This window comes from Lepidochelys kempii, chromosome 6 (assembly GCF_965140265.1).
Source record: "Lepidochelys kempii isolate rLepKem1 chromosome 6, rLepKem1.hap2, whole genome shotgun sequence".
Classification (NCBI taxonomy): Eukaryota; Metazoa; Chordata; order Testudines; family Cheloniidae; genus Lepidochelys; species Lepidochelys kempii.
The window spans coordinates 5129383-5150447 of NC_133261.1; positions in this window are offsets into that span (position 1 = coordinate 5129383).

Here is a 21065-nt window from a genome sequence, read left to right on the forward strand (position 1 = left end):
CATTTAAGTACAGCCATCTTAGTTCTGTTAAAAAAAGAAAGAAAAAGTCAGGCTAACTCTAGCTCCTAAGAACTCAAAACTTCTAAAGTCAAAACTGGTGTAAGCGTACAAAAATTGCAAAGCAAAAACCTTACCTTAAAAGAACAATAAAATGTAATTGTAGCAAAAACATGTTAAAAACAAATACAATATAAAAAATGTATAGACAAAGCAGAGCTTTATGTAATAAAAAGGTATAAATACTTGCTTTACATTGTTTATACTTTAAAAATTTGCATAAAAACAGACACCCTGTCCAAACGGCTGTCTTCCTTCTTGCAATTGCCTAAAAATAAAACTGTCTCTAACTTGTTGCATGCAAACTAAAAGTAAGAACTTGTCTTCTTCCACAGTATCCATTTGTTCTTGTGTCCACATTGGTACTGAGCTTAAAGAATTCCTCTCCCTCCATGGTATTTATCCCTCTGATGTATTTATAGAGAGCAATCACATGTTCCCTCAGCCTTCTTTTGGTTAGGCTAAAGAAGCCAAGCTCCTTGAGTCTCCTTTCATAAGACAGGTTTTCCATTTCTCGGATCATCCTAGTAGCTCTTCTCTGTACCTGTTCCTGTATCCTTCTTAAACATGGGAGATCAGAACTGCACACAGTCTTCCAGATGAGGTCTCACCAGTGCCTTGTAGAACGGTACTAACACCTCCTTATCTCTACTGGAAATACCTCGCCTGATGCATGCCAAAACCGCATTAGCTTTCTTCACGGCCATATCACATTGGTGGCCCATAGTCATCCTGTGGTCAACCAATCCTCCAAGGGCCTTCTCCTCCTCTGTTACTTCCAATTGATGCATCTCCAGCTTATAACTAAAATTCTTGTTATTAATCCCTAAATGCATGACCTTACACTTCTCACTATTAATTTTCATCCTATGACTATTACTCCAGTTTACAAGGTCATTCAGGTCTTCCTGTATGATATCCCGGTCCTTCTCTGAATTGGCAATACCTTCCAGCTTTGTGTCACACACAAACATTATTAGTGTACACTCACTTTTTGTGCCGAGGTCAGTAATAAAAAGATTAAATAAGATTGGTCCCAAAACCGATCCCTGAGGAACTCCACTGGTAACCTCCCTCCAGCTTGACAGTTCACCTTTCAGTAGGACCCTCTGTAATAATTAGTATTCTTGAACTAATAATTCCCCATGTAGCACCATAACAAACGCCTTACTGAAATCTAGCTAAATTACATCCACTGTGTTTCCTTTGTCTAAAAAATCTGTTACTGTCTCAAGGAAGGAGATCAGGTTGGTCTGGCACCATCTAACTTTTGTTAAACCATGTTGTATTTTGTCCCATTTACCATTGACCTCAATGTCCTTAACTACTTTCTCCTTCAAAATTTTTTCTATACTACAGATGTCAAAATAACAGGCCTGTAGTTACCCGGATCACTTGTTTTCCTTTCTTAAAAATAGGAACTATGTTAGCAATTCTCCAGTCATGTGGTACAACCCCTGCATTTACAAATTCATTAAAAATTCTTGCTAATGGACTTGCAATTTCATGTGCCAATTCCTTTAATATTCTTGGATGAAGATTATCTGGGCCCCCCATTTAGTCCCATTCAGCTGTTCAAGTTTGGCTTCTACCTCGGATATGGTAATCTCTACCTCCATAGCCTCATTCCCATTTGTCATGCTACCATTACCCTAAGATCCTCATTAGCCTCATTAAAGACAAAGGCAAAGTACTTGTTTAGATATTGGGCCATGCCTAGATATCCTATGATTCTATGATTATCCTTAACTTCCAGTCAGTCCTCAGTGTTTAACTGTCCCACTTCTTCTTTCTTTGTTTTCTTCTTATTTATATGGCTATAGAACCTTTTACTATTTGTTTTAATTCCCTTTGCAAGGTCCAACTCTACATGGCTTTTAGCCTTTCTCACTTTATCCCGACATGTTCGAACCTCAATAAGGTAGCTTTCCTTGCTGATCCCTCCCATCTTCCACTACCTGTATACTTTCTGCTTTGTCTTAATCACCTCTCTGAGATGCTTGCTCATCCAGCTTGGTCTACAAGTCCTGCCTATGAATTTTTTCCCCTTTCTTGGGATGCAGGCTTCTGACAGCTTCTGCAACTTTGACTTGCAAGAATCCCAGGCCTCCTCTGCCTTTAGATCCATAAGTTCTTCAGTCCAATCCACTTCCCTAACTAATGTCCTTATTTTTTTTTAAAGTTAGCCCTTTTGAAATCAAAAACCCTACTCACAGATCTATTTTTTGTTATCCTTCCCTTCAGGTTAAGGTGAATTAGCTCATGATCACTGGAACCCAGGGTGTCCCCTACAACCATTTTTTCTAGGAGGTTCTCACAACTTACCAAAACCAAATCTAAAATGACATCCCCAGTTGTTGGTTCAGCAACTACTTGATGAAGGAATTCATCAGCTATCGCATCTATTAAAATCTGAGCCCTATTATTATTACTAGCACTTGTCCTCCAGTCTATATCTGGGAAGTTAAAGTCTCCCATGAGCGCACAGTTCCCATGAGTATTTACTTCATTAAAAACATTAAAGAGGGCAACAATGGAAGAAAACATGAGTTTTTCATTGTGTCCCCCACCGCTCGGGTCACCACCACTGCTGCCTCTGTGTCTGTCTTTGCCTTCTCACCTCAGTCCTTCTCCTCCAGCAGAACTCCCCCTCAACCTCCCCTGTCTCCAGCTCTGTTGGCTGGCTCCTCTGCCGTTGCAGCCACCTACACTCCTTCCGGCCAGATGAGGGATTTCAAAATGTTCTGAAGAGTGTGCAGAAATGGGTAGAGGAGCTTCACACTGAAGCTATTTCCCCACCCATTCAAGAATACAAGAGTCACCGAAGAAGACGACATTTTGTATATGAGGCATGGGAGAATCTCATAAGAGACCCCAAACAACAATTCAAAGCTGAATTCTTTAACCGGGTGCTAGACTGTGCGATACAATCAGTTGCAGAACGTTTCATGCAGCTCAAGGATCACAGCAGCATATTTGGGATGTTGTAGGATGTTCCCAAACTCCTCACTGTACCTGAAGAAGACCTAAACCAGCAATGCAGGGCACTAGAGACCGTGTTGACACATGACGACATGTGCGATATTGATGCAAGTGATATAGGTGATGAACTGAAAGCTTTTCAGATACATTCAATAGGATCAACTCCAAAGGCTGTTCTGGAATATACGTGCACAAATAAGATGACCACCATCTTTCCAAATTATTTTGTTGCTCTGTGCATACTTCTAACACTTCCTGTAACAGCTGCCAGTGGAGAACACAGCTTCTCCAAGCTGAAATTAGTAAAATCACATCTACGCTCCACAATGACCCAGGAGAGGCTAGTCGGCCTTGCAACCATCTCAATAGAGTATGAGTTGGCCCAGACTGTGGACCTTCAGGAAGCAGAAGCAGTTCAAATCTCTGCAACCAAGAAGGCACGGAAGCACCACTTTGATTATTCAAACATCAAAATGCCAGTGTTAACTTTCAAATGCCTGAACAGCAAATGTAACTTTTCTTGTCTGCATAATAAAGTGTACTGACAATTTTTGAACAAGGCATTTAAAGTTGTTAGTTCTCCTTTATTGGGGTAGGTCACAGAGCAGTACCATGGGCGGAGTAGAACAGAAAGAAGGCAGAATTGAGACCTTTCAAAGTTTTGGCCCAAGCAAGGGGGCATGGGGGTGTCATTTGAGCTCCCCGCCTGATAGGGTGACCAGACAGCAAATGTAAAAAATCAGGACGGGGGTGGGGGGTAATAGGAACCCATATAAGAAAAAGACCCAAAAGTCGGCACTGGCCCTATAAAGTTGGGACATCTGGTCACCCTAATGCCTGAAGTGCCAAAATGTTGTGGGCCGGCCCTGCCGGCAGGTGCAGTGTATTGAATAAAACAAACACATACAAAACAGGATGTGATTGAAGAGAATTAGTCATTAAATAACTTATTTCTCTTCTGTTTATCTTGATGGAGGTATTAAATCAGGAATCACAGACTCTGCGAGCCCCAAAGCTGTGGGAGAAAGGTGGCATAAATCCCGAGTTGGAATTAGACTTTCAGCAAACCAGAGAGCCGGAGGAGACAGACCTTCCCCAAGACAATGTCCTCTTATCGCCCTTTGTTTTGTGGTGGCAGTGAACATGGTTAGAAGAGATTGGCACTGCCAGGTGTGAATGGGGCTTGTGAAAGTGAAGTATTTTCATTGTATTCTGCAGATAATATTGCTCAGATTCAAAAGGAGATGCCGAGTTAACTCGAGCTACACCTTATGCATTGCCCTAACTCGACTCCTGTCCACACAGAAAAACCCTCAAGATGTGCTGCTAATAACTCAAGTGAGCTGGCCCCTCGGGGCACAGGCTAAAGCCTAAGTTAGCACAACTCACCAGCTAACATGATCTTTCTGTAGTATGGATGCAAGCTAGCTGCACTTGAGTGCTTCTAATTCTCCAATGCCTTCCCACTCTTCCCCCTGTGTCCCAAGAAAGGACAGACAAGTTCTCCCACCATCCACTGGGAAAGAATCCATAGAGTGGCTCAGCTCACTGCTGTGCAAAGAGCCTTGGGATGAGCTCCTAAAAGTCTCAGTGCCCCACCTGAGTGAGTGCAGTGCCAGTCTGGACACAGCAGGACCTTTGTTTATTCACAGTGCGGCTCTTCTCACGTGAGAGAGGCTGACTCAAGCCCAGTAACTGAGTGTAGAAAACTCGAGTTAACTCTGCAGTGAAGACAAAGCCTTAGCTCTTTCGGCTGACAGGGATCTATTCTACCACAGTGGTTCTCAACTGGGGGGTCTGTGGCCCTGTGGAGGGGGGTGGGGTGTCACAAGCAGGCTTCAGAGGATCTGCCCAAATAAACCAGAGAGCATGGCTGGCCTTAGACTCGGAAGCTTCTCTATCAAGCCTTAAAACCCACAGATTGTGTTAATCACTCTTATTGATGGACCTGGCGATTCCACAGGCTACTGCCCACTACCTCCAACTGTAACACAAACTTTAACTGTGACATCAGCAACATTAACATGAGCTTTCTAGAAATGTGAAGATACATGATCTATTCTTTTCGTGTGTGGGGAAGTATGAATTCAGAGTTAAGGTTTTGTGTTGCAGTTCAAGCTAAAGGCATTTTTTGTGTGTACTGTATTTCTTTATAGTGTTGCCTCTTGGTCCAAGTGGATAGCAGTATTCGGGGCCTCTCCAGGTTGTTTCCATTAAGAGGAGAAATTGATGATAAATGTCCCATATTTCTTGGTACAATCTTGTTTACTTAAGAAGAAGGTGCACACAGCTCTGTTTCCCTGAACACATTAGAAATGCAAACTTGCTTGTAGCCAGTCCTGTGCCCTAACAAAGGCTTTTTCTTGGCTTCCTCCACAGCCACATTATCAAGGCTTCTCTGGGTTTCTGCTGGCTTCCTTATTCCTTTCGATAGTTATCTGCAACATAAATCCATTCCCCAGCCCCTGCATTTTTTCAATCAGTCCTAGGGTTCTCCTCAGCCTGCTTGTCTCACCTACTACTCAGGCCTTGCCATGCTGGTCCATGCCTTGGGTGGTGGGTTCTGTTGTTTTTGCTCCCACTAAACCATGGGGTATTTAACTGCTCCCATATTTAGCCTAACTGAAAGGGTGCTTTGTCCACACCTGAACTTCAAAGGTGGCTATCAATGGACGGGATATATTTGACCTCCTTGTAGGAGGTGGAGAGAAGAAGAAACTGCAGTCGTAGGTGGGGAGGGAGAAAGAGCACAGATCCTAGCTCAGCTGCAAAGGCCTCCTTTGCCTTTCACAAAGATCATCAGTGACGGGGATCCCCAGTGATTGAACTAAGGATCTCTTGTACCATGGGCCAATCATCAGGGAGAGAACTCCTGACTAAGGATGCATGACATTAATGGTAGGGGCATTTACAGAGGTTATAGCTGCCCCCACCATTCCTTCTCTCCCATGGTCCTCCCAGATATTCCTGCTCCCCCAGTCCTTCCATAGCATAGGCCAGAAGGGCCTCTCCTTGCCCCCCAGTAACCTCCCTTTGCAGCTGGGGAGGTGTCCCATCAGCACTGGCCCCTCAGAGCAGGACATCCCTGCCCGCAAGCCGCAGGAGAAGCTCTCGGAGAAGCAGAACTGGCACGTGAGCTCTGGAAACCGCTTCAGGGACAAGTTTCTTCTCTCAATTTGACAAGGGGGCAGGAAGAAGAGGCATAAATCCCTGGAGCTGTGTCAAGAGCTGGAGGAAAGGACTGTGTGTCCATGGCTGAAGGTGGGAGGGGAATGGATGGAGATGTGGTTCTCTGCTCTCTCACACGGAACGTGTCAGCCAGCACAGCTGAGCCATCGTGGGGTTCTGTTAATTTTCTGCTGTTAGATGCCTGCCCTAAATTACTGCCTCCCATCTGAATGAAGGCAAAGCAAGAGGGGCACTGTGCCCTCACCCTTGTCTGGACTTAGGGGATGTCTTCACCACCAAGCGTGGCAACGCTTTAACGTGGCTCTGTAGTCGCAGCACCAGCGCTGGGAAAGAGCTCTCTCAGTGCTGCAAAAAACCCACCCTGACCAGGGGAGTAGCTGCCAGTGCTGGGAGCATTTCCCCACCCTCGTGTCCCACCCAGCTACCAAGTGGCGGGAACTTTTACCAGCAATGGAGGGTGGGGAACCCTGGTGGGCCAGCTTATATTCCATCTTAGTTCTGGTGAAGACTTGCCACTTTTAGGTCTGTAATTGAGTGACCAAAAAGATTGAAGTGTTCTCCAACCAGTTTTTGCATGTTATAATTCTTGACATCTGATTTGTGTCCATTTATTCTTTTACGTAGAGACTGTCCAGTTTGGCCAATGTACATGGCAGAGGGGCATTGCTGGCACATGATGGCATATATCACATTGGTAGATGTGCAGATAAACGAGCCTCTGATAGTGTGGCTGATGTGATTAGGCCCTATGATGGTGTCCCCTGAATAGATATGTGGACACAGTTGGCAACGGGCTTTGTTGCAAGGGTAGGTTCCTGGGTTAGTGGTTCTGTTGTGTGGTATGTGGCTGCTGGTGAGTATTTGCCTCAGGTTGGGAGGCTGTCTGTAGGCAAGGACTGGCCTGTCTCCCAAGATTTGTGAGAGTGATGGGTCATCCCTCAGGATAGGTTGTAGATCCTTGATGATGCATTGGAGAGGTTTTAGTTGGGGGCTGAAAGTGATGGCTAGTGGCGTTCTGTTGTTTTCCTCATTGGGCCTGTGCTGTAGTAGATGAATTCTGGGTACTCTTCTGTCTCTGTCAATTTGTTTCTTCACTTCAGCAGGTGGGTATTGTAGTTGTAAGAATGTTTGATAGAGATCTTGTAGGTGTTTGTCCCTGTCTGAGGGTTTGGAGCAAATACAGTTGTATCGTAGAGCTTGGCTGTAGACAATGGATTGTGTGGTGTGGTCTGGGTGAAAGCTGGAGGCATGTAGGTAGGAATAGCGGTCAGTAGGTTTCCGGTATAGGGTGGTGTTTATGTGACCATCGCTTATTAGCACCGTAGTGTCCAGGAAGTGGATCTCTTGTGTGGACTGGTCCAGGCTGAGGTTGATGGTGGGATGGAAATTGTTGAAATCATGGTGGAATTCCTCAAGGGCTTCTTTTCCATGGGCCAGATGATGAAGATGTCATCAATAGAGCTCAAGTAGAGTAGGGGCAATAGGGGACGAGAGCTGAGGAAACGTTGTTCTAAGTCAGCCATAAAAATGTTTGCATACTGAGGGGCCATGCGGGTACCCATAGTAGTGCCGCTGATTTGAAGGTATACATTGTCCCCAAATGTGAAATAGTTATGGGTGAGGACAAAGTCACAAAGTTCAGCCACCAGGTTAGCCGTGACATTATTGGGGATACTGTTCCTGACGGCTTGTAGTCCATCTTTGTGTGGAATGTTGGTGTAGAGGGCTTCTACATCCATAGTGGCCAGGATGGTGTTTTCAGGAAGATCACCGATGGATTGTAGTTTCCTCAGGAAGTCAGTGGTGTCTCGAAGATAGCTGGGAGTGCTGGTAGCGTAGGGCCTGAGGAGGGAGTCTACATAGCCAGACAATCCTGCTGTCAGGGTGCCAATGCCTCAGATGATGGGGCATCCAGGATTTCCAGGTTTATGGATCTTGGGTAGCAAATAGAATAGCCCTGGTCGGGGTTCCAGGGGTGTGTCTGTGCGGATTTGTTCTTGTGCTTTTTCAGGGAGTTTCTTGAGCATATGGTGTAGTTTCTTTTGGTAACTCTCAGTGGGATCAGAGGGTAATGGCTCGTAGAAAGTGGTGTTAGAGAGCTCCCGGGCAGCCTCTTGTTCATATGCTGACCTATTCATGATGACAACAGCACCTCCTTTGTCAGCCTTTTTGACTATGCTGTCAGAGTTGTTTCTGAGGCTGTGGATGGCATTGTGTTCTGCACAGCTGAGGTTATGGGGCAAGTGATGCTGCTTTTCAACAATTTCAGCCCATGCACGTCAGCGGAAGCACTCTATGTAGAAGTCCAGTCTCTTGTTTCGACCTTCAGGAGGAGTCCACCTAGAATCCTTCTTTTTGTAGTGTTGGTAGGAAGGTCTCTGTGGATTAGTATGTTGTTCAGAGGTGTGTTGGAAATATTCCTTGAGTCGGAGACGTTGAAAATAGGATTCTAGGTCATCGCAGAACTGTATCATGTTCGTGGGGGTGGAGGGACAGAAGGAGAGACCCCGAGATAGGACAGATACTTCTGCTGGGCTAAGAGTATAATTGGATAGATTAACAATATTGCTGGGTGGGTTAAGGGAACCATTGCTGTGGCCCCTTGTGGCATGTAGTAGTTTAGATTGTTTAGTGTCTTTTTTCTTTTGTAGAGAAGCAAAGTGTGTGTTGTAAATGGCTTGTCTAGTTTTTGTAAATTCCAGCCACGAGGAAGTTTGTGTGGAGGGTTGTTTTTTTGTGAGAGTATCCAGTTCTGAGAGCTCATTCTTAATCTTTCCCTGTTTGCTGTAGAGGATGTTGATCAGGTGGTTCCGCAGTTTCTTTGAGAGCGTGTGGCACAAGCTGTCAGCATAGTCTGTGTGGTATGTAGATTGTAATGGATTTTTTACCTTCAATCCTTTTGGTACGATGTCCATCTGTCTGCATTTGGAAAGGAAGATGATGCCTGTCTGTATCTGTACGAGTTTTTTCATGAATTTCCGATCTTCCAGTTTTGGACAGTTAAGATAGCGACCTTCATGTCTGTGATTGCGTGACCAGAGAGATGGAAGTGTTCTCCGACTGGTTTATGAATGTTATAATTCTTGACATCTGATTTGTGTCCATTTATTCTTTTACGTAGAGACTGTCCAGTTTGACCAATGGACATGGCAGAGGGGCATTGCTGGCACATGATGGCATATATCACATTGGTGGATGTGCAGGTGAACGAGCCTCTGATAGTGTGGCTGATGTTATTAGGCCCTTTGATGGTGTTCCCTGAATAGATATGTGATAGATTGTGTGACCAGAGATCAGATATCACCATCGGCCCTTTACATGCTCCTCCTCCCACTGTCCTCTCCCTGCTTTGCCCCTTCACCCCCACAAGTCCTGCTGCTCCTCCATATCAACCCCCACCCCAAACACACAGCAGGACATATCCCACTCCCAGCGCTGTGCGGAGAACCAGCTCCTGTTTGGAGCCCTGCACTTATTAACAGTATGGCCGGCAGACTCCTTCCTTCCCCCACTGCCTCTGGCTGGGCCAGCACCCTGGGAAAGCCCAAGACCCTCCAACCCGGGCCACTGGCCAGGAGGAGCCAAGCCCTGCGTGTGTCAAAGCCCTGGGCAATGCATGCATGGGGAAGCCGCTAAGCTCTGGACTGGGGTGGGAAACAATTTCCAGCCTGTTCCCAACCTGACCCTGCAGGCTTCACAGCAGCCCCCGGACAGGGGTTTAGTGCCCTCTTTGCCCTGCGGTCCAGCCCCCAAGGAGCGTGGGGCTGCTCTGTCCCCTAGGCACCCTCCCCTGCTGAGCTACCTCTCTGGCCGGGTTCTCTGAAGCCTCTGCAATCAGGTTACCTGGGCCCTGGTGCACAGTGCATTCTTAAGGCTTAACCCCTTCCTTCCCACGCTGTAGCCGGGGGGGACAGAAGGCATCTAGGTTATGTTGGTGGCCAGCAGAAGCATGGAGGTCTTAGCTAATTTATGATACTGTGTGGGCAGTAAGGGACAAGCTGCTTCCAGCCACGGTGGGGGGAACAAGATGAGATGAGCTCTGCAAAGACAAGGGCCAGGTCATCACTTCCCCTCTACTCCTCCTCTGTGGCTGGAAGCAGCTCCTAGCCCTTCCCTCCTGCACAGTGCCAAAAGGCTGCTGGTGGCCACATGCCATATTTTGGTATAAGCCCTTGCAGAAATGGGGGGAGGCATGTGAGCCTGCGTGCCCCCATCCATGTGTTGCCTTGGTAAGATGTAGCACCAGGTACCAGGAGCGGCAGGTCTGACCCGGGGGCCCAGCAAGGCATGGAGGGCAAAGAGCACCAGGCAGGGAAAGGGCCAAGTCTGTCAGTCACACACACATACACCCGTGTGAGAGAGGTGTATGGGCATGTGTGTGTGTCACCTCACCCTGCAGGTGTGGGAAGGTGTGTGTGGGGGTGTCACACACCCCTAAATGTGAACCCTAAAGCCTTAAAGATAAGAAGGTAAATAAAAAGAATCCAACTAGGCAGTATTTCTTTTTAATGGAGGCTCAGTCAACTTGATGTTAATTTGAATGTTTGTACTGCATAGTTCTGATTGATTGCCAGTGAACTCACTAGTAATTTTACGAGGTGTTCATACCCAGCACAGGGAAATATGGTCACCCTAATTATAAAACACACCACCATGTTGGTCTCTCTGACCTATTTTCTGACAGTCTGCCCTGAGATTGGCACTCACAGTTGTGAGCCACTCCAGACAGCATGAAATTAGGAGAACCTGGTATAGGGGGAAGGGGGCACATAGCACCCCTAGCATGGAGGGAAGTTGGGAATGGGGGGCAGACAGAGCTGGCCTGAGAGTGAAGGGGGGCCCTGGTTTAGAGGGAGGGAGTAATGGGGGGCACACAGAGCTCCTGGTGGGGGGAAGATTAGGGAAGTCTGGTATGGAGGGAGTGAAGAAGAATGCGTGGGGGGGTAGGGGAATGGGAGCACATTCAGAACCCCTGCTATTGGGGGAGGAATGGGGGGAGTGAGGAATGGGGTACACAAAGCCCCTGGTATGGGGGGAATGGGAGTCACACAGAGCTGCTGTCATTGGAGGGGAAAACGGGGGGGGGTGTAGTATGGGAGGAGGAGGGACTTTGGGGGGCACACAGAGCCCCTGAAATAGAGGGGCATGGGAGCGTGGCATGCAGGAAGCTTGTGCGAGGGATGTGAGGGAATGGAGGGATGTGAGGATCCTCTGGGGTGTGAAATAAGTTCACCCGACAGTAGCAACCTAGTGTGTGACCCCCTTCGACACATACACTAAACCCAGAACATAAAGTTTGCAACATCAGCCTTATCCACAGGCCTGTGTCGGGGTACTGATATGGCAGGATGTACGAGGCTGCACAGGGTGACTGTTGAAAAAATAAATGAGAAAACTGAATGAGGTGATGGGGCTGGCTGCCTAGACAGGGAAAGGTACTTGGACAGAGCAATGCTGGGGAAGGTCAGGGGGAGCTAGGGTAGCTCTGGCCTGACCAACTCCCAGGCTGAGGGCCTGATACAGGGCCTGGAGGAGGTATTAGAGCTGCGGAGGGGCAGCCGGGGAGGAAGAGGCAGCAGGTCCACCCCCCTTGCTGATGATGAGTGGCCAGTTCAGACTGCAGTTTGCCCCTGAGGGAAGGGGCTAGGTGAAGAACGGCAGTGGGTCACTGAGGCGAGTGGTGGGATTAGGGGTAGCCAGTTCCCTGGAGGGGCAGCACCCAGAGAGTGGGGCACCGCCAGAGGGCGGTACCCCAGGAAAGTGCACCATGGTCTGGGAGGGATGCAGGGCCTAATGTGGTGGAGCTTGGAAAAGGGCAGGTAATTATGGGCAAGACACCACCTGCAGAGGGTGCTCCTGAGTGGCGAGAGCTAATTCCCTAGGTTGGCCAGCCTCGTATCTACCTCACAGTCTGTGTGAGAATCTAAAGAGATCCCATCCCCCAACGAAGTGTCTGTATTATGCAGTGGACGCTTATAGTAAGTCAGACATTTCAAGAAGTATTTTGGGGAGAGCCGCTGGCTGGTGTCCCTCTGGGTTTACAGGAAATTGGCAGAAGAGAAGAAGTCACATCCCTAAAGAGCGCACATCATCCCCCTCTCCTGTGACCCTTGGCACCATCACAGGCTCTATTTGTATCCAGTGGTGAACCAAGATGAAACTGAAAGGGTTTAAGCTCAGGTTCAGACTGTCCTTCATCAGAGAGTGTCACTGGCAGGGCAAGAGCAGCTGTTTCGGGACACTGATATCTTTCTGCTCTCCCCCTGCTCCCAGGGACGTGCTCCCAGCCAGGATGCTGGTATGGCAGGGCCAGGTCACTACTGAGCTGTGACTAAGTCTACAGAATTAACAGTTTTCAGAGTAACAGCCGTGTTAGTCTGTACTCGCAAAAAGAAAAGGAGTACTTGTGGCACCTTAGCGACTAACCAATTTATTTGAGCATGAGCTTTCGTGAGCTACAGCTCACTTCATCGGATGCATACCGTGGAAACTGCAGCAGACTTTATATATACACAGAGAATATGAAACAATACCTCCTCCCACCCCACTGTCCTCCTGGTAATAGCTTATCTAAAGTGATCATCAGGTGGGCCATTTCCCACACAAATCCAGGTTTTCTCACCCTCCACCCCCCCACACAAATTCACTCTCCTGCTGGTGATAGCCCATCCAAAGTGACAACTCTTTACACAATGTGCATGATAAACAAGTTGGGCTATTTCCTGCACAAATCCAGGTTTTCTCACATCCCCCCCACCCCCATACACACACACAAACTCACTCTCCTGCTGGTAATTAACAGTGATGATCAGATTGTGTCTGGCAAAACTGAACTGAGTTTATCAGAGTGGGTTCAGTCCAGACCTAGGCCAATCACATCACTCCCTTTCCCCTCAGGCACAGCCCTGGATCAGTTATTAGCAATCAGGTTAGAGTTCCACTCTTGGGGAGGTGACTCATTTATTAGCCTAGTCAGTCACTAGGGTTGCCAATTTTAGTTAGATGTATTCCTGGAGGTAAACTCCTCATGTTACATATCTTTAATTCAAGATTAATCTTTAATTCCTGGAGACTCCAGGGCAATCCTGGAGGGTTGGCAACCCCAGAGGGTTGGCAACCCTACAGTCAATCTGTAATTATATGCTACTGACACACCTAAGAGATGTGCGGAGTGTTTGTTCCCCACATTTCTAGTCACATGCCATCATGCCATGCAGTAGAGAGTCCTCCTTAACTTGGGGTCTTGGAACAAATGACCTGTTCTTTTATCACTGAGATTAATAACAAAGGGGAAGAAGTTTCAGTCATGTGTGTTGCAGTCGTACCTAGTGACCAACCGAGATCGGGGCCCCATTGTACTGGAAACTATACAAACAGAGGATGGCAGACAGTGCTAGTCTGAGGAACAATTCTAAATAGACCAGACAAAGACAGGGTAGGGGGAAGCGATATAACTCTCAGACAGAACCATCAATGGGATGGCAGCAGACCCCATGTTAGTGCCAGTGGGATGTGTGTTTTTTGGCAGTGGTGGTGCTGGGTTTAATTAGGAAGGGAGAAACTAAACAGAAAGACAAGAGAAGGGAGGATGCAGTGAGGAGGAAGGTCTGAGGGGCAGCAGTTTTGTGATATTACAGTCATTTTCTTTTTATCTCCATTATTATTTGAATCAGGTTCCGCACAGCCCGAGTGCCTCCCTCCCACATTCCCGGCTGCAGTGTACAGCCCAGTGAGCCTTAGCCCTGCTCTGGGGAGTGGGGTACACGAGTAGGACTTAGATTTGCTCTCTAGCTAACACCTATGCTATATATTTTTATTGGAGGTCGTTGGGCTTCTTCACAAGCAATATTATCACAAGCAGTAAGGTATAAACCCTTATAACTGTTACAAAATCTTCCTCTCCAGTCACCCACAAGGGAGAAAGCTTGGAAGCAAGTGCTGTGTTGGAGTTAAAATTTTGATCCCACCAGATCTTTTATACAAATATCCATCGTCAGAGAGTTACATATTAAATATAGACATTGCAGCTGTCACTTCTCTGTCTGCTGGGCTATGGGAGCCAAGAAACCCTTGGCAAACTTCCAGCCATGTTAGACAGAAGAGAGCAGGACCAGCCGGTCAGATATAAACATTTATAAACAGCCTCAGAGTAACTGAGGATTAAGGTTCGTGTTGATGTGATTAGATCAGCCACTGACCTCGCTACTGTTGATCATGACATGCTGTGAACTCACCTGTGTATGTTATTAGTAGGTTTTCACACACTGTGGACCAAAGCAGGGGTGGTCAGGGCTGCTCGTGGGTGGCTCCATCCCTACCTTTGCTGAGAGAAAAGGAGTACTTGTGGCACCTTAGAGACTAACCAATTTATTTGAGCATAAGCTTTTGTGAGCTACAGCTCACTTCATCGGATGTGTACAGTGGAAAATACAGTGAGGATGTTTTTATACACACAGACCATGAGAAAATGGGTGTTTATCACTTCAAAAGGTTTTCTCTCCCCCCACCCCACTCTCCTGCTGGTAATAGCTTATCTAAAGTGATCACTCTCCTTACAATGTGTATGATAATCAAGGTGGGGCATTTCCAGCACAAATCCAGGGTTTAACAAGAACATCTGAGGAACGGGGGGCGGGGGGGGGAGGAGGAGGAAGGAATAAACAAGGGGAAATAGGTTACTTTTTATGATGACTCAACCACTCCCAGTCTCTATTCAAGCCTAAGTTAATTGTATCCAATTTGCAAATTAATTCCAATTCAGCAGTCTCTCGTTGGAGTCTATTTCTGAAGTTTTTCTGTTGTAATATCGCAACTTTCATGTCTGTAATCGCGTGACCAGAGAGATTGAAGTGTTCTCCGACTGGTTTATGAATGTTATAATTCTTGACATCTGATTTGTGTCCATTTATTCTTTTACGTAGAGACTGTCCAGTTTGACCAATGTACAGGACAAAGGGCCATTGCTGGCACATGATGGCATATATCACATTGGTAGATGTGCAGGTGAACGAGCCTCTGATAGTGTGGCTGATGTTATTAGGCCCTGTGATGGTGTCCCCTGAATAGATAGGTGGACACTGTTGGCAACGGGCTTTGTTGCAAGGATAGGTTCCCGGGTTAGTGGTTCTGTGGTGTGGTATGTGGTTGCTGGTGAGCATTCGCTTCAGGTTGGGAGGCTGTCTGTAGGCAAGGACTGACCTGTGTCCCAAGATTTGTGAGAGTGATGGGTCGTCCCTCAGGATAGGTTGTAGATCCTTGATGATGCGTTGGAGAGGTTTTAGTAGGGGCTGAAGGTGATGGCTAGTTCAGCAGGTGGGTATTGTAGTTGTAAGAATGCTTGATAGTGAAGAAACAGATTGACAAGCCAGAAGAGTACCCAGAAGTCACCTACTACAGGACAGGCCTAACAAAGAAAATAACAGAACGCCACTAGCCATCACCTTCAGCCCCCAACTAAAACCTCTCCAACGCATTATCAAGGATCTACAACCTATCCTGAAGGAGCTCACAAAAGCTTATGCTCAAATTAATTGGTTAGTCTCTAAGGTGCCACAAGTACTCCTTTTCTTTTTGCAAATATAGACTAACACGGCTGCTACTCTGAAACATGCCTTAGAGTGATTTAGCTTAACAAAGAGAAGGTGAAGGGGTGACTTGATTACAGTCTATAAGTATCTAAATGGGGAACAAATATTTTCTCTAGCAGAGATGGTATAACTCGCTCCAATGGATGGAAGTTGAAGCTACACAAATTCAGACTGGGAATAAGTTGTACATTTTTGACAGTGAGGGTAATTAGCCACTGGAACAATTTACCAAGGGTCATGGTGGATTCTCTATCACTGATCATTTTTAATTCAAGTTTGGCCATTAAAAAAAAAATCTGCTCTATGAATTATGGGGCAGTTCTCTGGCCTGTGTTATACAGAAGGTCAGACTAGACTAGACAATCACAATTGTCCCTTCTGGCCTTGGAATCAATGAATAAGCCCATCAGGAACTGATTAAATACTTAGGTTCCTGGGCAGGGTAAAGGGATGTACAGTAGGGAGAGGGCTGATGGGAGTTGTTGTGCCCTCATTAGCAAAGCCATCATACTTGTAAAGTATCCTTTTCCCATGTCTATCTTTCACAGTTCTGTTAAAGTTCTCCACATCTCCTTGCTGATGAAGAATGTAAGCCATACTTACAGGATGGGGGACTCTATCCTGGGAAGGGTACCAATATCCCACCTTCATTAAATAAGTCATTATTGACTAGAGCCTAAGCTACTTACACAGTTTTACTTAGGGTACGTTTACACTTCAAGCTGGGGGTCTGATTCCCAGCTCAGGTAGAGATACACACACTAGCTCTGATCCAGGTTGGGCACTAAAAATAACATTGCTGCAGCAGTGTGAGTGGCAGGAGGGACTAGCTGCCAGAGGATGTGGCTAGCATCATGGATGGGTGTTTACACCTAGCCACTTGTGCCCCTACGACTACACTCTGGTTTTAGTGCACTAGAATGGGTTAGTGTCCTCGAGCTTGGAATCCTGAAAATGTAGCCAAGCCCCTACTAAAACTTACTGAGGCAACTGCCATTTGAAATCCTGAGTAAGGAGTTCAGGGTTTGAGCCATGTGTCTTTATTCTGTGCTCTGTCAGCATCTAGAGATCCCAACAAAGTGCCTGCTCTGCTTGATATACAGCAAGATCTCAAGCTGTCAGAAATGTAAATCAATTTAAATTTAGTAAATGAGTCAGGAACAGGATATGGAGAGGAAGGTATTTTGGGCAGAGTGGACAAACAGCTTTTCCCAGGGTTTATGGGAAATCACTGCAAGAGAATCATAGAATATCAGAGTTGAAAGGAACCTCTGGAGGTCATCTAGTCCAACCCCCTGCCCAGAGCAGGACCAATCCCCAATTAAATCATCCCAGCCAGGGCTTTGTCAAGCCTGACCTTAAAAACTTCTAAGGAAGGAGATTCCACCACCTCCAAAGGGAACACATTCCAGTGTTTCACCACCCTCCGAGTGAAAAAAGTTTTTCCTAATATCCAACCTAAACCTCCCCCACTGCAACTTGAGACCATTACTGCTTGTCCTGTCATCTGCTATCACTGAGAATAGTCTAGATCCATCCTCCTTGGATCCACCTTTCAGGTAGTTGAAAGCAGCTATCAAATCCCCCCTCATTCTTCTCTTCTGTAGACTAAACAATCCCAGATCCCTCAGCCTCTCCTCATAACTCATGTGTTCCAGACCCCTAATCATTTTTGTTGCCCTTCGCTGGACTCTCCAATTTTTCCACATCCTTCTTGTAGTGTGGGGCCCAAAACTGGACACAGTACTCCCGATGAGGCCTCACCAATGTCGAACAGAGGGGAACGATCACGTCCCTCGATCTGCTCGCTATGCCCCTACTTATACATCCCAAAATGCCATTGGCCTTCTTGGCAACAAGGGCACACTGTTGACTCATATCCAGCTTCTCGTACACTGTAACCCCTTGGCCCTTTTCCGTAGAACTGCTGCCTAGCCATTCGGTCCCTAGTCTGCAGTGGTGCATTGGATTCAGTCAGAAGGATGGGGGTCGATGCCAGCAGGAGGGGACGGCTCTTTCACTGGATGAGAATGTGGGAGGCTTGCAACCCATGAAACGAAAAGCTAAAAATAATGAGGTGTTTTATGAAAGGGGCCCCCGCTGTTACCCCAGCATTATGACTGAGACTGGGGTATGAATGAAGCCCAGTTTGTCCTCCCTTACAGGGGGGATCCCAAGCGTGTGACAAATGCTCCAGACCTCTCCCCTGGAGCCCCACAGAGGGGGAGCTGCAGTGACTGGGGCCTCTTGTACCCAGCTCTTGCCCCACCCTGCGCAGCACCAGAGCCTCCCGCTTCCCCTGCCGGCTCTGGGGCTGGGCCCAGACCCCTCCCTGACCCTGCAGCCCGGGCTCCCAGCACAGCCACAGCCCTGCCCAGGGGTCTGCAAGCCCTGAGGAGCCCTTTATAGCCCCCCCGGCACCCAGGCCAGCCCCTGATTGGCTGCTCCATTATCCTCTGTGCAAATTAGCTCCCACCCCCGAGGCTAATGAGGGCCCAGGTGGCTGTAAGGGGGGAGGGGAGCTTGGCATGTCCTGGGGTGACAGTTAAACCGACACAGCAGAGTCACCCTGTGGAGCTGGGGGTCACTAGGGAAGGGAGGGGGCAGTTCAGGGGGGCTGAGGTGCAGGAGGGGCTGCAGGGGTCAGGAGGTGGGTTCAGGGGAGCAGAGGGGGTTGGGGGTTCATACAGGGCTCATTAGGGGGACTGAGGAGGGGGCCAGAATGGGGGAGGGGCAGAGTCCAGGCACGGGGTAGATTTGGGGGGCAGAGTTGAGGGGATTGTTGAGGAGGGGGAAGTTCAGGGGCAGTTTACAGGGGTCAGTGTTGGGGAGGGGGAGAAGTTCAGGCTGACTCCCTCCCTCCCCAAGGCAGGGTTGTGGGGCACAAACTGGCTTTATTAGCAGGCAAGGACTTTCTCCTCCTCCCAGCCCCATGCGGTTTGGGGCTGGGGGCACAGAGGTTGGAGCAGGGGAGGGGTGTTATCAAGCCAAAGGGCGGGGGGTTGTTTGCTTCAGGGCAGGGAGCAGAATGGGGCGGGTGCCGTCCAAAGGGCAAGCGAAGGAGATGGAAGCAGGAGGCGGCAGGTGGCAGTTCAGGGGGCATGAGGGGCAGGAGGGGGAAAAGGCTTTTTGGGGGTCACTGAAGGGCAGGAGGTGCAGGGCGAGGCAGGGTGTCAGGAGGCAGATTCAGGGGAGCAGAGAGGATTTGGAGGGGTTAGTAGAAGACCCATGGGGAGATTTGTGGGGGGAGGGTGTGGGAAAGGTCAGATTACAGGAACTACTGCTGCTTCCCCCTGCCCCCCCCCAATTAGCCCAGCTGGGCCCCTCTGCCCTGGGGTGGGGAACTCCCAGGGGCTGCTAGGGTGCCCAAATAGCAAGTTTGAAAAATCGGGACAGAGTGTGTGTGGGGTAATAGGCACCTATACAAGAAAAAGCCCTGAATATTGGGACATCTGGTCACCCAAGCCCCTGCAGCGTCCCTGCCCCAGGAGACCTGTTGCCCCATTGCCCCCAGGCCGAGCTGTGGGAAGGGAGACCTGAGCCACCCAAAGGAGGGAGGCCGGAGAACCTCAGTGCAGCAGCAGGAGGGGAGAAGGGCCCAGTGCTGGGAGCAGCGGAGAGACAGAGCCCATATGTGAGGTGTAAGAATTGGATGGGGAGAGGTGGGAATTAATGATCACCTGGAGAGTGGGAGGCCCTGAGTGGCAACACTAGGATTGGTCGCGTTCTGTGTGTTTATTATTGACTTGGAATAATGATCTAAAAACTTGAGATAGGAAAACTTGCCCGGGACACCGAATTCTTTTGTTTGGGTGGATTGTGAGGAATTTCAAAAAGAGCTTGATAATGTCAGGCAACATTCAATGCGTCTGTGCAAGGTGCTGCCTTTCAAGAAGGCTGACTTAAGAAAATTCAGGGAGTTGGTAGGTAAGATCCCTGGGTAGCAAGTCTAAAGGGAAAAACAGTTCAAGAGTTGGCAGTTTTTCAGAGACATTATTACTTGCCTGTAGCAAGGCGAAGGCTCACCGGCATAGCGCCTCCTGCTGGTCATCTTGGAAGTCAGCTCTTCAGCACTGGGAGCCCCCTCTGCAGGCTGGTGTCTTGCCTGCCTTAGGGCCCCCATATCCCTCCTGGACCGCAGTGCCCCTTTACCTTGGGGTGCTGCCCCCTAGCTGTACCCCCACACTCTGGGTCTCCCCTCCCAGGGGAACCCCCAACCCTCTAAACCCACCTTGCCTCAGTGGCTACTGCAAGTCATCATCTAGCCGCTGCTCACTGGAGCAGACTGCAGTCTGTAATGGCCACTCATCATTGGCAAGGGGGTAAGATCTGCTGCCTTTGCCTATCCCCAGGCTGCCCCTCTGCCTCCCCAGTACCTTTCTTAGGCCTTAGCCTGGGGATTTACCAGGCTGCTGCTCCCCAGCTCCCTTTGCCCTTTCCCAGCACTGCTCCACTTCAGGTACATTGCTCCCAGGCAGCTAGCCCTTCTCCCTCCAGGGCTAGAGTGATACTCCTCTCACTTCTGGCCCCAAGCCCTCTTATAAGGGCCAGCTGGACCCTGACTGAGCTGGCCACAGCTGGGGCTGCTTCCCGAATCAGCCTAGCCCAGCCACAGCCCTCTCTAGGGATGCTTTTAACCCCTGTTTTACTGGAGTGGGGCAGTTGCCCCACTACAAGGCCTAAAAGCAAACTATTCCACTGCATAGGAAAGATAGGAAGTATAGCCAGAGACCATGCTGGCTTAACCAGGAGATCCTCAATGATCTAAAAATCAAAAAATTGTTGTACGTAAAGTGGAAACTAGGTCAAATTACGACAAAGGATGAACATAAATAACACAAGTATGTAGGGACAAAACGAGAAAGGCCAAGGAACAAAACAGATCATAGCTAGAGACATAAAGGGTGACAAGAAAACATTCTACAAATACGTTAGAAGCAAGAGGAAGATCAAGGACAGGGTAGGCCCATTACTCAATGAAGAGGGAAAAAAACAATAACAGAAAATGTGGAAATGGCAGAGGTGCTTAATGACTTCTTTGTTTCAGTGTTCAAGAAGAGGGTTAGTGGTAATTGGACATCTAGCATACTGAATGCCAGTGAAAATGAGGTGGGATCTGAGGATAAAATAGGAAAAGAACAAGTAAAAAATTATTTAGACCAATTAGATGTCTTCAGGTCACCAGGGCCTGATGAAATGCATCCTAGAATACTCAAGAAGCTGACTGAGGAGACATCTGAGCCATTAGTG